At 40.1% G+C, this 14,982-nt stretch overlaps 1 pseudogene; it reads right to left on the bottom strand.

Moving 5' to 3' along the window:
• Nucleotides 1-1,040: 1,040 nt before the first annotated feature.
• On the bottom strand, nt 1,041-3,310 carry LOC112577649 (annotated as a pseudogene).
• Nucleotides 3,311-14,982: the final 11,672 nt, after the last annotated feature.

The raw sequence follows: 14,982 nt of genomic DNA, 5'->3' as shown, positions 1-14,982 counted from the left end.
AATTAAGACACGCTTGTAAATCAACTATACTTTAGTTAAAAAAAAAAAAAATGGAATGAAAGCCAGCTTCACTTGATGGAATCAGATATAAGCTAGATGTGTGAAAATTGCAAAAGAAAATGATTTTTTATTAGGAAAGGCAAACAATTACAAATAGAATATATGTAACTAGTGTAGTGAAAAATATGCTCTTTTTAACACTTAGAGCTATAAACTCTTTTAAGTTTATACTTAATTTTTTAGGTTTCTGTATCATACTCCCCTAAGAAGTATACCAGGCTTCCCAGGTGGCTCAGTGGGTAAATAAAGAATTCACCTACAATACAGGAGATGCAAAAGACATGGATTTTATCCCTGGGTTGGGAATATCGCCTGTAGGAGGGCATGAAAACCTACTCCAGTATTCTTGCCAGGAGAATCCCATGGACAGAGATGCCTGTGGGCTACAGTCCATAGGGTTACAAAGAGTCAGATATGACTAAAGTGACTGAGCATGCACACAAGAAGTATAACATACTAGAAAACTTTTCAATATGACCAGCTATGATGAAGCAGTTCACATAGGACTTAACAAATTTTCATCCCAAATTTAAGAGAGACCTAGGAATAATGGGTACTCTGGGCAAACAGAATGATGGTATAAATTTTAATTCTAATAATGTGTGATGTTCAAAAATTGTAGAGAAAAATTCAAATAACAAATTTAATCCCGTTGTTAGCATAGCTCAGGTTTCAGTCTATTACTGGAAACAGGTAAGGAGATTATCTTCCTCATTTAACAAACATTACACTCCCTTTACTGAGCAGTTCCTTGGACTACTAGTCCATCCTAAAGGAAATCAGTCCTGAATGTTCATTGAAAAGACTAATGTTGAAGCTGAAATTCCAACTCTTTGGCCACCTGATGAGAAGAACTGACTCATTGGAAAAGACCCTGATGCTGGGAAAGATTGAGGGCAGGAAGAGAAGGGGACAACAGAGGAGGAAACGGTTGGATGGCTTCATTGACTCAATGGACATGAGTTTGAGTAAACTCTGGGAGTTGGTGATGGACAGGAAGGCTTCGCATGCTGCAGTCCATGGGGTCACAAAGAAATGGACACAACTGAGCGACTGAACTGAACTGAGCAGAAGTCCAATGTCCTCCCCTATGAAAACTCGCTGTGTGTTTGTGCCCAATTGTTTGATTGTGTCTGAACCTTTGCAACCCTATGGACTATAGCCCAACAGGCTTCTCTGTGCAGGGAATTTTCCTAATAAGAACACTTGTGTGGGTTGCCATTTCTTCCTCTGGGGTATTTTCCTGATCCAGGGAGTGAACTTGCAACTCCTGCATCTTCTACATTGCCAGGAGATTCTTCACCGCTTTCCAGCTCAGTGTATTAGACTTGCCTGTGATATTCTGCATGTGACAAAAAATACATCTTTCATTGGATTGACACTTATTAGCAAGTTTTATATTTCATTTTGTTTTGGTAGCAATCATGTAGGTATTGAAGTATTCTACAAGATAGATGAGTGTAAAGAAAGAGGAACCACAGCAAGATATTTCTTGCCTCCCTTTCCCAATTAGTTGTTGAACCACAGTTGACTGATATTAATTGTGGAGTTTTGGGGGAAGTGAAAGTTTTAAAAATATATTCCTTTCATCTTCCTAGACTTTTCTTAAACCTCCTTAGCTTTTTCTGATAACTACTTTAGAATGAGAAGCAGAGTCTCTTACCTAACACTTCACTTTGAAACTAATCCCAAAGCTGAGTGTCATGTTGTTGGAGCCAGAAGTCAAAGAAAGTGGAGAGCAATAAATTTTTTACCCTTTGCAGAAAGGTCATTTTGTATGTTAGTCCTGCCATGTCAACAGGCATGTAGGAAGGTGAGGATGGAATTTGCCCACAGTGTTTTTCCATCATGCCACACATGGAATGCCTCAGAGTGTATATAGAAGGGTTTCCTAGAATCTCAACAATCAGCTCTCCACAGGGCTTCATAGGTTCTATAATCATAACATTATAGTTGGTGTCCTGGAGTTTCTTCAAGATTGTCCAGTTGTAGACAACACTCTCACAGACAAGTTTTAAATATCCACTCATTTGAAAAAAAAAAAAAAATTGCAGATTTTGCTGATTGCCAAGGTGAAATTGAAGGCATGATGTTAACTGACTGGTCTAAAAAGTCATTTAGTCTATTTTCATTAGCTTCTCTGTCCTGTGGCATGGGGAGAATCTTGAAGTTCGTGGTGGAAGGTTTGCTGTAGTCAATGATAAAATTTTGTGGAGACACCAACACAGTCACTTCGTGGCCTCTTTCCATGAGTTTCTCCAGAATAACCTTTAGATTGAGCCAGTGGCTCATGTCACAGGGCCACACCAAAACTTTCTCACAGAATCCACAGCCAGTATAGCAGAGCTGCAGCAATGGAATTGCTGAAACCCACTTCTCAGATGCCATGACAGCAGCTACCTTACACACTGCTCTGCAAAGGCTGAATGTTTGCTGGGCCAGAAGTGAAGTGGCAATTTAGACATAGATCACATTAAAAATTAATTTCTTGAGTTCGGAAATGGCACTTACATGCAGAAAACTTTGCCAGTTGTTCATTGGCACAGTATTGTATAGTATTTATTCAGGAATAGATATGTAATATGTATATATTTTGGAGGAAATAATTTTGACATTCTAGGAGCTTGCTTTGAATAGGTTAAAATAGAAAAATGATGTTTTTAATTGACAATTTTAAAGTATAAAAATTCATTTTAGTAAGTCTACTAAATAACATGTTTTATCTTATGGATAAATGGGGAAACATAAAAATATATGTTTCTCATAAGATTGGTCATATGCTAACAGGTGAATAAAGCACATATATCACATGATATGAGAAATATACTAAATACTATACAAAGGTATAGCGTTTCAGAGCTTCAGAAGATGCTATCACTGCAATATGAAGAAAATCAGTCAAAATTTCAAAATGTAGGGGAAATTTCGGCTGAGTCCAAAAGAAAAGATTACAGAAAAAGGGTTCTGGAAGTGAATAGATGGAAAAAAGATGAATGATATGTAAGTCATGGTCATTTAAATATACAGATATCGGTTTCATATATATAGTCATAGGCCAACACAGAGCTGTGCAGAAAAGGGAAATATTAGTTAAAATAGGACATTTTGGAGAGCCTTGGATGCTATGTTCTGGGTCATGTTTAATTATGATAAAAAGATGTCCACTCAGTATCAGATCAGATCAGATCAGTCGCTCAGTCCTGTCTGACTCTTTGCGACCCCATGAATCCAGGCACACCAGGCCTCCCTGTCCATCACCAACTCCCGGAGTTCACTCAGACTCACGTCCATTGGGTCAGTGATGCCATCCAGCCATCTCATCCTCTGTCATCCCCTTTTCCTCTTGCCCCCAATCCCTTCCAGCATCAGAGTCTTTTCCAATGAGTCAACTCTTTGCATGACATGGCCAAAGTACTGGAGTTTCAGCTTTAGCATCATTCCTTCCAAAGAAATCCCAGGGCTGATCTCCTTTAGAATGGACTGGTTGGATCTCCTTGCAGTCTAAGGGATTCTCAAGAGTCTTCTCCAACACCACAGTCCAAAAACATCCATTCTTCTGCGCTCAGCCTTCTTCACAGTCCAACTCTCACATCCATACATGACCACTGGAAAAATCATAGCCTTGACTAGACGAACCTTTGTTGGCAAAGTAATGTCTCTGCTTTTGAATATGCTATCTAGGTTGGTCGTAACTTTCCTTACAAGGAGTAAGCGTCTTTTAATTTCATGGCTGCAGTCACCATCTGTAGTGATTTTGAAGCCCAGAAAAAATAAAGTCTGACACTGTTTCTACTGTTTCCCCATCTATTTCCCATGAAGTGATGGGACCGGATGCCATGATCTTTGTTTTCTGAATGTTGAGCTTTAAGCCAACTTTTTCACTCTCCTCTTTCACTTTCATCAAGAGGCTTTTGAGTTCCTCTTCACTTTCTGCCATAAGGGTGGTGTCATCTGCATATCTGAGGTTATTGATATTTCTCCCAGCAATCTTGATTCCAGCTTGTGTTTCTTCCAGTCCAGTGTTTCTCATGATGTACTCTGAATATAAGTTAAATAAGCAGGGTGACAATATACAGCCTTGACATACTCCTTTTCCTATTTGGAACCAGTCTGTTGTTCCATGTCCACTTCTAACTGTTGCTTCCTGACCTGCATACAAATTTCTCAAGAGGCAGATCAGGTTGTCTGGTATTCCCATCTCTTTCAGAATTTTCCACAGTTTATTGTGATCCACACAGTCAAAGGCTTTGGCATAGTCAATAAAGCAGAAATGCATGTTTTTCTGGAACTCTCTTGCTTTTTCCATGATCCAGCGGATGTTGGCAATTTGATCTCTGGTTCCTCTGCCTTTTCTAAAACCAGCTTGAACATCAGGAAGTTCACGGTTCACATATTGCTGAAGCCTGGCTTGGAGAATTTTGAGCATTACTTTACTAGTGTGTGAGATGAGTGCAATTGTGCGGGTGTTTGAGCATTCTTTGGCACTGCCTTTCTTTGGGATTGGAATGAAAACTGACCTTTTCCAGTCCTGTGGCCACTGCTGAGTTTTCCAAATTTGCTGGCATATTGAGGGCAGCACTTTCACAGCATCATCTTTCAGGATTTGGAATAGCTCAACTGGAATTCCATCATGTCCACTAGCTTTGTTCGTAGTGATGCTTTCTAAGGCCCACTTGACTTCACATTCCAGGATGTCTGGCTCTAGGTGAGTGATCACACCATGGTGATTATCTGGGTCGTTAAGATCTTTTTTGTACAGTTCTTCTGTGTATTCTTGCCATCTCATCTTAATATCTTCTGCTTCTGTTAGGTCCATACCATTTCTGTCCTTTATCGAGCCCATCTTTGCATGAAATGTTCCTTTGGTATCTCTGATTTTCTTGAAGAGATCCCTAGTCTTTCCCATTCTGTTGTTTTCCTCTATTTCTTTGCATTGATCGCTGAAGAAGGCTTTCTTATCTCTTCTTGCTATTCTTTGGAACTCTGCATTCAGATGTTTATATCTTTCCTTTTCTCCTTTGCTTTTTGCTTTTCTTCTTTTCACAGCTATTTGTAAGGCCTCCCCAGACAGCCATTTTGCTTTTTTGCATTTCTTTTCCATGGGGATGGTCTTGATCCCTGTCTCCTGTACAATGTCGCGAACCTCATTCCAGAGTTCATCAGGCACTCTGTCTATCAGATCTAGGCCCTTAAATCTATTTCTCACTTCCACTGTATAATCATAAGGGATTTGATTTAGGTCATACCTGAATGGTCTAGTAGTTTTCCCTACTTTCTTCAATTTAACTCTGAATTTAGCAATAACGAGTTCATGGCCTGAGCCACAGTCAGCTCCTGGTCTTGTTTTTGCTGACTGAATAGAGCTTCTCCATCTTTGGCTGCAAAGAATATAATCAATCTGATTTTGGTGTTGACCATCTGGTAAAGTCCATGTGTAGAGTCTTCTCTTGTGTTGTTGAAAGAGGGTGTTTGTTATGACCAGTGCATTTTCTTGGCAAAACTCTATTAGTCTTTGCCCTGCTTCATTCCGTATTCCAAGGCCAAATTTGCCTGTTACTCCAGGTGTTTCTTGACTTCCTACTTTTGCATTCCAGTCCCCTATAATGAAAAGGACATCTTTTTTGGGTGTTAGTTCTAAAAGTTCTTGGACGTCTTCATAGAACCGTTCAACTTCAGCTTCTTCAGCGTTACTGGTTGGGGCATAGACTTGGATTACTGTGATATTAAATGGTTTGCCTTGGAAACAAACAGAGATCATTCTGTAGTTTTTGAGATTGCATCCAAGCACTGCATTTGGACTCTTTTGTTGACCATGATGGCTACTCCATTTCTTCTGAGGGATTCCTGCCCGCAGTAGTAGATATAATGGTCATCTGAGTTAAATTCACCCATTCCAGTCCATTTCAGTTCGCTGATTCCTAGAATGTCGACATTCACTCTTGCCATCTCTTGTTTGACCACTTCCAATTTGCCTTGATTCATGGACCTGACATTCCAGGTTTCTATGCAATATTGCTCTTTACAGCATTGGACCTTGCTTCTATCACCCAGTCACATCCACAGCTGGGTATTGTTTTTGCTTTGGCTCCATTTCTTCATTCTTTCTGGAGTTATTTCTCCACTGATCTCCAGTAGCATATTGAGCACCTACTGACCTGGGGAGTTTCTCTTTCAGTATCCTATCATTTTGCCTTTTCATACTGTTCATGGGGTTCTCAAGGCAAGAATACTGAAGTGTTTTGCCATTCCCTTCTCCAGTGGACCACGTTCCATCAGATCTCTCCACCATGACCTGCCCATCTTGGGTTGCCCCACGGCCATGTCTTAGTTTCATTGAGTTAGACAAGGCTGTGGTCCTAGTGTGATTAGATTGACTAGTTTTCTGTGAGTATGGTTTCAGTGTGTCTGGCCTCTGATGCCCTCTTGCAATACCTACTGTCTTACTCGGGTTTCTCTTACCTTGGGCATGGGTTATCTCTTCACAGCTGCTCCAGCAAAGCGCAGCCAATGTTCCTTACCTTGGACAAGGTGTATCTCCTCACCTCCGCCCTTCCTGACCTTCAACGTGGGATAGCCCCTCTAGGCCCTCCTGCGCCCGCGCAGCCATGGCTCCTTGGACGTGAGGTTGGTCCCCCGGCCACCACCCCCAGCCTCGGGCGTGGGGTTGCTCCTCCCGATACTGCCCTTGGCCTCAGGTGTGGGGGCGTGGGGTAGCTCCTCCCGCCGGCCTCCCCTGGCCTCCAACACGGGGTAACTCCTCTCGTCGCCCCCCTGACCTCGGACACTGGGTATTTCCTCTCAGCCACCCCCACTGACCTCGGACTCAGGGTAGCTCCTCTTGGCAGTTCCACTCAGTATACTAACGCATATATATGGAATTTAGAAAGATGGTAACGACAACCCTGTATGCGAGACAGCAAAAGAGACACAGATGTATAGAACAGTCTTTTGGACTCTGTCAGGGGCAGGGATGATTTGGGAGAATGGCATTAAAACATGTATAATATCATATAAGAAACGAATTGCCAGTCCAGGATCAATGCAGGATACAGGAAGCTTGGGGCTGGTGCACTGGGATGACCCAGAGGGATGGTATGGGGAGGGAGGTGGGAGGCAGGTTCAGGATGAGGAACACGTGTACACCCGTGGCAGATGCATGTTGATGTATGGCAAAACCAATACAATATTGTAAAGTAAAAAAAATAATAATAATAATAATTAAAAAATTAAAAATAAATAAAATAAAAGAAGTACAGAAAATGATCATATATATCCTTTAATAAACTATTCTGGCAACAAAAAGGATTTGAGTCATAGAGAAAAATGAATATATAATTGATTAAAATTAGGTGGCTCAGACAGTAAAAAATCTGCTTGCAATGCAACAGACTTGGTTTCTATCCCTGGGTCAAGAGGATCCCCTGGAGAAAGGAATGGCTGCCCACTCCAGTATTCTGACCTAGAGTATTCCACGGATGGAGGAGCCTGGTGGGCTATAGTCCATGTAGTTGCAAAGCATCAGACATGACTGTTCGACTAACACACTTTTCTTTCCTTTTTAAAATATATATATGTTAGGAAAGCAAGATTTGATGAGATTATTAGTAAGAATGTGCTCTGCTTAGTGGCTTAGTCTTAACTAAGTAAGAATATAATATTGAAATATTGATTTGTGAATGGAGAGCAGAGAATGAGTCTTATGACTGATGGGAAGTGAGAGGTGACCAAGAGTTAACCAGGAAGTGTTTGGTTTTTACTTTAAGCAACCAGAGTGTGATAATGACTCTAGCAAATTCATGAAACACTAAAGGAGTAGCTATGGGAAGAGTTTTTGACCTGCAGTGTGTAAGTTAAAGACAGGACATGTCTGTGAATCTCAAAGGAAAGACGAATTTAGAAGTACTCATTTTATATTCAGTCACTCACATGAATTTCAATTTAATTCTACTTCCTCTATAAATTCTTTATATTTCATACCTTTCACAAGCAATTTTTAGTACTTACTGTATACTAGATTCTGTATTATGCATAGGGCATAAAGAAACAAGTAAAATACAGTTCTAATTCAAAATGATCTCACAGACTATTGGACAAAATAAGATAGCCAGTTAACCAATACTTATTCTACAAGCTTAAGGGAGGAGAATCAGAGAAGGTAGAGATGAACTAAGGAATTGCAAAGCCTATGAAGGGGATTCTTTGGTAGAGGAAGGGAATGATGGAGTTAGCTGTCTTTAAGAGTCTATTTAGTAGATGGAAAAGCATCACTTAGAAGTAAAAGGAAATATCAATGTATCTGTGTTCTAAGAAATGTGGCACAGCTATATGAAGGGTTATATTCAGTTACAAAATTATATTCATTTTAATAATTTGGAAGAGACATACAGAAATTTCAAATCCCTTGAGAATTTTTTTTTTCCTGTTTTGTTTGCTAAAATGAAAACACCGGGTAGGTTTGCTTAGAAGATGCCAAGACAAAACTTTGACCAAGGATTAACAGTTGTGTCCTGTTGCATAATTAGGGTTTACATAAGTTCTGTATTAATCAGTAAAAATCAGAATCAAAAAAAAAAAAAAAAAATCACAAAACAAGATGGGATGGAATCATGAATCCACTAAAAGAAAATTGAGGTAACAATATAATCTTAAAAGAGGAAAGTCTTTTTATATATGGTAAATAACCTAGAAGTGATTTGAAAAAAAAGACTGATAAATTTATCTAATCACTATGACAAAGTTCACATGTTGTAAACAGTTTCGTGGAAAGATATAATACAGCTCAGAAACTGACCTAAGCATACTTGTGTAAATTGGGAGAGAAATATTTCTAAGTTATTTTATTATATGAGAAAACTAAAGCAGAGCTCAGATTTCAAATAAGGATTTATTCACATAAATTTAAAAGTATAGGAGGCCAGGTTTGCTTATATCTAACTGAAACATTAAAAATCTAGATAAAATATTAAATTGCTTCATAAAAATTCATTTTTGATTTGGCAAAAAAATAAAAAATCAGAAGAATCCCTAATCAAAGTCAAAGCAGGTATTCTGATGTTCACCCTTGCCATTTCTTTGTAGAACAAACAATATATGGCAAGAGTGGAGAGATCAAAAGTCTGAAGATTTGCCCAAGATCCCAGACCCTGCATATGTTCATGTAACGCTAGATTCTCAAGATAAGATCTCACTTTTACAAGTGAATTCCCTTATACAGAAGTTTACTGTAAGGAAAATCACTAGTTTTGACTTAGTGCTTTCTGGATGAAAGAACTCTTCCCTTAGAATTTTTAACACTATAAGCCTTAGTATGGGTTTACAGTTCAAACTAGAAAAACCTCTTTGAAGAAACTTTGCCCCAAGCTTCAAAGTTTCCTATAGATAAAATTTCAAAGTAAATAAGCACCTCCCTGTTACAAGAAAAGAAAGCTTCAAGACTGGGAACCAGCAGAAGTAACAGAAATATTAACTCAATGATGTAAAGTAGTTTGTTTTTTTTTTGTTTGGTTTTGTTTTTTTGGTTAAAAAACAGCTTTATTTTATTTTATTTTTTACTTTACAATATTGTATTGGTTTTGCTATACATCAACATGAATCCGCCATGGGTGTACACATGTTTCCAATCCTCGACCCCTCTCCCACTTCCCTCCCCATAATACAATATATTTAAGGATATGAAAGTGAAATCTGAAAATATGGGCAAAGAACAAGAAATTAAAAAGAATAATTGTGAAAATTTGCTAAAGAAATAAAGTGAATTTATCCAAATTAAGAATTCAACAAATCAGATTTAAGTGAATAGATAGAGTGAAGAGTAGACGCTTGTGGCTGAGATGGTTAAGAATCTTCCTGCAATGCCAAGAGACATGGATTTGATCCCTGGGTCAGGAAGATCCCCTGGAGAATGGAATGCAACCCACTTCAATATTCTTGCCTGAAGAATCATGGACAGTTGAACCTGGTGGGCTAAAGTCCATGGGGTCGCAAAGAGTTGGACATGACTGAAAGAATAACACTTTCATACAAATAAACATTGAGTCAAAAGAGAAATCACAAGATGCTATGTGGAATTAAGTTCTGAATAAAAAATTGCAATAGGAAATATGATAGATGGTGAAGAAGTATGGAGAACAGACTGAGACTTCTGAATCTAGTTGTTGGTTGTCTACTTGGTTCCTCCTCTTACAAGTCTTTTTTCACTCTTTAAAACTTGTGGGTTTTTTTTTCTTTTGCAACCAAGCTGTGCAACTCAGTCCTATGTTTATGTTCTTTTAATCCAATCTACTTACATCAAATTTTTCAATTGTTGTTGTCCTTCAGTGGCTCAGATGTGTCCGACTCTTTGAGACCCCACAGACTGCAGCCCGTCAAGCTTCTCTGGACTTGGTGCTCGATCAGAGGCAGAGTGCTGATGAGGTGATTGTCAAGCTGCATATGAGGATTGGTCCCGTGGGACTGGAGGAGGTCGACACTGCTTTCACACACACGGGCTGTGTGGTGCGGCTCCCAAGTGGTCGGCAGTGGGGTGGTGTTTTCTATGCCAAGATAGTTCTTGCACCAAAATGCAGGCTTGCAAAGGTGGCCTTCTGCAGCTGTCACTGCACAAGAAGGTGACTCTGTTCACATGGTCCTCTCTGCTGAAGAAACTTTTAGGGACCTAGGAGTTGGTGCCAGGTCTGAGGAGCCAGGAGAATGGGCAGGAGCCATCTCCCATTGTCTTGGAGCCAGGCCCTGAGCCTCCCGGGCTAAGCAGGAGGCCTGCGGCCAGAAGCGGGCCCAGGACTGTGATGAGGTAGGTGCTGGACTGGTCATGGAGCCCAAGCAGAGCCCAGTGCCAAGAGGGCTGTGCATCTCTGTGGAGGGAGGGGGGTGGAAGGGGCCAGAGATGGCCCTGGACCTGGGGGTGATGCCCTCCCCGCCATTCCTGGCTGAGCCAGCCACCCAGGCTGAAGCGGAAAACAGCTCTGTGTTCCACCACTGAATCGCCAGACCAGCCTTCTGAGCTCTGAGGAGAATCTAGCACTTTTGACAGGAAAGAAGGCAGCAGACGCCCAGGAGTGACCCAGTATCTCCAGCCATGGCCCGGAGCAGAGACCCTAAGAAGGACGATCATTCCAAGGAGGAGATGACAGTGGCCACAGACGCTACAGCCTTGGTGTATGAGCCCGAGTCTGTGGTGAATGTGGGATTTATCAAGAATGACTCCTATGAGAAGGGGCCAGACTCCCGGAAGTGCTCGTGTACCTGAAGGAAATCTGCAAAGACACCTCTCCAGTGCTCTTCTGCAAGCAGGACTTGACACTTATTAGTCCATACACTAATTTGTAAAAAACAGATTTGAAAACCAGAATATATATTTGCATTATAAATTTGTGATTCAAGATGGCCACTAAATACATTAGCACAAAGAAAATACTAAACCCACATGATTTTACAGATAAACTTTAGCAAAAAATTCCAAGAATAAATCCTTATTTTTTTAGGATAAGAAAAAAGGAAATATTTTGTTAATCCCAAAGGCAATATAAACTTACCTAAAAAGGGGCTGAAGGAGAAACACATTCTAGGTCCATAATTACTCATGAATACAAATATTCTTTATCAAAACATGAGCAAAATGGATTCAATGATGAATGAGAATATTTAAAATATAGCCAAGAGATGAGTTAAAGGTAGAAGGGAAGCTTAATAGAAAATTTTTCAATATCGTACCAGTTCAGTTCAATTCAGTCACACAGTCGTGTCCGACACTTAGTGACCCCATGGGCTGCAGCTCACCAGGCTTCCCTGTCCATCACCAACTCCCGACGTTTACTCAAAAACATGTCCATTGAGTTGGTCATGCCCTCCAACCATCTCATTCTCTGTTGTCCCCTTCTCCCTCCTTCCAATCTTTCCCAAATAAGGGTCTTTTCAAATGAGTCATTTCTTCACATCAGGGGGCCAAAGTATTGGAGTTTCAGCTTCAGCATCAGTCCTTCCAATGAATATTCAGGAATGATTTCTTTTAGGATTAAGTAGTTTGATCTCCTTGCAGTCCAAGGAACTCTCAAGTGTCTTCTCCAATACCACAGTTCCAAAGCATCTATTTTTCAGTGCTCAGCTTTCTTTATAGTCCAACTCTCACATCCATACATGACTACTGGAAAAACCATAGCCTTGATTAGATGGACCTTTGTTGCCAAAGTAATGTCTCTTCTTTTTAATGTGTTGTCTAGGTTGGTCATAGTTTTTCTTCCTAGGGGCAAGCATCTTTTAATATCATGGCTGCAGTCATCATCTGCAGTGATTTTGGAGCCCAAGAAAATGTCACTGTTTCCATTGTTTCCCCATATACTTGCCATGAAGTGATGGGACCAGATGCCATGATCTTAGTTTTCTGAATGCTGAGTTTTAAGCCAACTTTTTCACTCTCCTCTTTCACTTTCATCAAGAGGCTTCTTAGTTCCTCTTCACTTTCTGCCATAAGGGTGGTGTCATCTGCATATCTGAGTTTACCGATATTTCTCCTGGCAGTCTTGATTCCAGCTTGTGCTTCTTCCAGCCCAGCATTTTGCATGATGTAATCAGTCTGTTGTTCCATGTCCAGTTCTAACTCTTGCTTCTTGATCTGTATATAGATTTCTTAGGAGTCAGGTAAGGTGGTCTGGTATTCCCCTCTCTTGAAGAATTTTCCACATTTTGTTGTGATCCACATAGTCAAAGGCTTTGGCATAGTCAATAAAGCAGAAGTAGGTGTTTTTGTGGAACTCTCTTGCTTTTTCAATGATTCAACAGATGTTGGCAATTTGATCTCAGATTCCTCTGCCTTTTCTAAATCCAGCTTGGACATCTGGAAGTTCACGGTTCATGTATTGCTGAAGCATGGCCTGGAGAACTCTGAGGATTACTTTAGTAGTGTGTGAAATGAATGCAACTGTGTGAGAGTTTGAGCATTCTTTGGCATTCATTTGACAAACCTAGGCAGCATATTAAAAAGCAGAGATATCACTTTGCCAACAAATGTCCATATAGTCAAAACTAGTCATGTACAAATGTGAAAGTTTGACCATAAAGAAAACTGAACACTGAAGAATTGATGCTTGTGGACTGTGGTGCTGGAGAGGACTCTTGAGAGTCCCTTGGACAGCAAGAAGATCAAACCAGTCAATCCTAAAGATAATCAATCCTGAATATTCATTGGAAGGACTGATGCTGAAGCTGAAGCTCCAGTACTTTGGCAATGTGATGTAAGAAGCTGACTCTTTGAAAAAGACCCTAATCCGGGGAAAGATTGAGGGCAGGAGGAGAAGGGGACAATAGAGGATAAGATGCCTGGATGGCATCATCAATTCAATGGACATGAGTTTGAACAAACTCTCAGAGATAGTGAAGGACAGGGAAGCCTGGCGTGCTGCAGTTCATGAGGTCCCTAAGAATTGGACATGTCTGAGGGATTGAAGAACAACCACAATACACTATTAGCAAATTAAAAGAAAAGAAGGTAAAATTTATTATTATTATTAACAGCTTTAAAAAAGTATTTGTCTAAGCCTTCAATTTTCAACAAAATAATTTTCTTCAGAATTAGAAAAAGCAACTTCTTTGAACTAATATGAATGGTTATAAATTTAACCTCGTTTCAAGTGAAAAAGTTAAAATTATTCCCTTTAAAATCAAATATAAAAATATCCTAGAATTCGCATTTCTAGTTAATGCATTTGTGTGTGCATGCCAAGTCATTTCAGTATTGTCCAACTCTTTGTGACCCTGTGGACTATAGCCTTAGCTATGTGTCTCTGTCCCTGGGATTCTCCAGCAAAAAATACTGGTTCAATTCAGTTCAGTTCAGTCACTCAGTCATGTGTGACTCTTTAGGACCCCATACTGCAGTAGGCCAGGCTTCACTGTCCATCACCAACTCCCAGAGTTTGTTCAAACTCATGTCCATTGAGTCAATGATGCCCTCCAACCATCTCATCCACTGTCATCTTCTTCCCCTCCTACTTTCAATATTTCCCAGCATTAGGGTCTTTGCCAATGAGTCAGTTTTTCGCATCACGTGGCCAAAGTATTAGAGTTTCAGATTCAGCATCAGTCCTTCCTATGAGTATTCAGGACTGATTTTCTTTAGGATGGACTGGTTGGATCTCCTTGCAGTCCAAGGGACTCTCAAGAGTCTTCTCCAACACCACAGTTGAAAAGCATCTATTCTTCGGCAAACAGCTTTCTTTAGAGTCCAACTCTCACATCCATACATGACTACTGGAAAAGCCATAGCTTTGTCTAGATGGACCTTTGTTGCCAAAGTAAACTTTGCTTTTTAATATGCTATCTAGGTTGGTCATAGCTTTTCTTCCAAGGGGCAAGCACTTTTTAATTTCATGGCCTACAGTTACCAACTGGAGTGATTTTGGAGCCCAAGAAAATCTTTGACAGGCCAAGTCTGTCACTGTTTCCATTGTTTTCCCATCTATTTGCCATGAAGTGATGGGATTGGATGCCAAGATCTTTGTTTTTTGAATGTTGAGTTTTAAGCCAGCTTTTTTATTCTCCTCTTTCACCTTCATCAAGAGACTCTTTGGTTCCTCTTTGCTTTCTGCCTTAAGGGTGGTGTCATCTGCATATCTGAGGTTATTGATATTTCTCCCAGCAATCTTGATTCCAGCTTGTGTTTCAGCCAGCCAGGTATTTCACATGAGGTATTCTGCATATAAGTTAAATAAGCAGGGTGACAATATACAGCCTTTATGTACTGCTTTCCAAATTTGGAACCAGTACGCTGTTTCATGTCTGTTTCTTACTGTTGCTTCTTGACCTGCGTACAAATTTCTCAGGAGGCTGGTAAAGTGGTCTGGTATTTCCATCTCTTGAAGAACTTTTCACAGTTTGTTGTGATGCGCATAGTCAAAGGCTTTAGTGTAGTAAATAAAGCAGAAGTATGTG

The sequence above is a fragment of the Bubalus bubalis genome, chromosome 7 (genome assembly GCF_019923935.1).
Source record: "Bubalus bubalis isolate 160015118507 breed Murrah chromosome 7, NDDB_SH_1, whole genome shotgun sequence".
Taxonomy (NCBI): domain Eukaryota; kingdom Metazoa; phylum Chordata; class Mammalia; order Artiodactyla; family Bovidae; genus Bubalus; species Bubalus bubalis.
This window is presented reverse-complemented; position numbering and strand designations above follow the sequence as displayed.